The sequence below is a fragment of the Lathyrus oleraceus genome, chromosome 4, assembly GCF_024323335.1.
Source record: "Lathyrus oleraceus cultivar Zhongwan6 chromosome 4, CAAS_Psat_ZW6_1.0, whole genome shotgun sequence".
Lineage (NCBI taxonomy): Eukaryota > Viridiplantae > Streptophyta > Magnoliopsida > Fabales > Fabaceae > Lathyrus > Lathyrus oleraceus.
This window is the reverse complement of record NC_066582.1, coordinates 304,572,750-304,574,977: the sequence shown is the minus strand read 5'-3', so window position 1 is coordinate 304,574,977 and position 2,228 is coordinate 304,572,750. Positions and strand designations below refer to the sequence as shown.

General features: G+C 37.1%; 1 non-coding gene across 1 annotated transcript; it reads left to right on the top strand.

The window, feature by feature from the left end:
• Positions 1-539: 539 nt before the first annotated feature.
• Positions 540-646, top strand: LOC127077647 (small nucleolar RNA R71). The gene has a single exon (XR_007787436.1). It is a non-coding gene; the product is annotated as a small nucleolar RNA R71 (small nucleolar RNA).
• Positions 647-2,228: the final 1,582 nt, after the last annotated feature.

Genomic DNA, 2,228 nt, shown 5'->3' with positions numbered 1-2,228 from the left:
ATATTGCCAAAACACCTTTTCAAAGAGGTGTCAATTTTTCCACAAAAAATGATGAAAAGGTACAAGTTTTTGAAAAACATTTTTCACTGAAACGAACAGTGTTAACCGGTTAACCAAATGGGTTAACTGGTTAACGCGTATTAACGTTAACAGATAATTTCAAAAAAAACTGGGCTGTTAACCGGTTAACCCATATGGTTAACCGGTTAACACTGTTGAAATGCAGAAAAATACTTTAAGAAAAATGTGTCTCTCATTTCAACATGTTAACAAAAGGTTATCTAAAAGTGCAAATGCAGATCATGATTGTTGAACACACGTATAGTAATCTAAGAATTAATTAGATATACCTTAGAAGTAAATCAACAATCTTGTAAACGGTTGACTTGAAAAAGAAGCTTGATCAAAATATTTCTCATGCATATGTGGCTTGATTACTTTGATGCTTGAATGATCTTTGAAGCTCTTCTCTTTTTGCATTGATACATGTTGTCTTCATCAAAATACTTTTTGGATTGAAGCTTGCTTCTACATCTTCTAGACCGTGATGTGGACAAAGCCTCATCATATCCTTATATCTCTCCCATGCTTCAAAAAGAGATTCGTTATCTTTTTGTTTAAACCCGTTTATTTGGGCCCTTAGCATAGTCGTCTTACTAGGTGGGAAATATCGTGCTAAGAAAACTTTCTTCAACTCGTTCCACATAGTGAGAGTGTTGGATGGTAGAGACTGGAGCCAAGATCTAGCTCTATCTCTTAATGAGAAAGGGAAAAGACGTAGTCTTATTGCTTTAGAGCTAACACCATTTGCTTTCACTATGTCTGCGTATTGCAAAAACACTGACAAATGTAAGTTCGGGTCCTCCGTGGGACTACCGTAAAATTGGTTTTGTTGTACGGATGACAACAACGAAGGTTTTATCTCGAAATTATTTTCCTCGATGGCAGGGGCAGCGATGCTGTTATGTGGTTCATCCTGCGAAGGGATGGCGTAGTACTTGAGAGGACGGTTTTGCGGTTCTTCAGCCATCTCTGGTTCTACAACTGGTTCGGGAATAGTGATATTAGGATCGGGAAAATTGTACTTAATATGGTATTCTCGTATCTGGAGTTCTAATCTTAGATAACACTCTAGTTCATCGATTGGTAGCTTTAATTCCTTTCCTGAGATAAGACGACCATAGGGAAACCTTGTTTTGAGAGATAGTTGCTGTTTGAGATGATACATCATAGTAGGTAGCCAATTAATTCTGATTTTGTTCTTCACAGCAAATAAAACCTGCATCTCCAAATCATTGATTTGTGAAAGGTTTGAATCCTTTGGCAGCAAGACATGGCAAATAACATAATGTAGCATTCGATCATCAAAAGACAAGTTCTTAGCATAACAGAGTATGCGAGAAGTGCGCTGTCCCGACACAACAACATCCCTTGGAAATCGAAAGATTGAGTAGTAATATTCCATTTTATCATATTGAGCCCATTTTCCATCAACATGATTAACACCTTTCCGAAGAAAAAATCCTGCATAGGGAATCCTAAGAGACACAGCCAGCGACCTTAGGTCTGTTACAATTTCACAATCTCTCACAGTGGCAGACAGCATATGTTGATCATCATCATTCAGATTCAAGGTGAAATGGTTCAGAAAAGATTTTACCAAATCAGTATAAATTTTGCCATTATCAGTTATAAATGCATGTAACCCTTGATATCTCAACAGCTCAGGGAAAGTGAAAGTAGTAGAGGTGAAGGATTTGAGATTCACATACTTACCCTAAGCAGATGTCTAACCCTGACTTTGAAATCCATTCTCCTTTTCTTAGCTGTTTCCATTTTCAACTCTTCCTCTTCACTGCTAGATGATGATACAGGAGCCTTTCCCATTCTTGGAGGAGCCATGAAGAAGATGGAGATTCTAGGGTATTGAGAGGGATTTTTGGAATAGGATTGAGAGTTAGTAAGTGGGTATGGTTGAGTGGGGTTTAATGGAGCTTTAAAGATACTCAAGAATATTGAAAGTTGAAAAAGTGAGATGAAGGGTTTATGGTGAGTAAATGTGGGAAGAGAGAGTTATGAGGTGTAGGTGAAGAGTAAAGCACATGCACCAAACATAAAACACATATACCAAAATTTAAAGTTAAAAAAAAATAAAATTAAAAAAATTTGTATTCATAACGTTAACGCAGAAGTGCTGTTTTGGAGGTGTTAACCGGTTAACCTATACC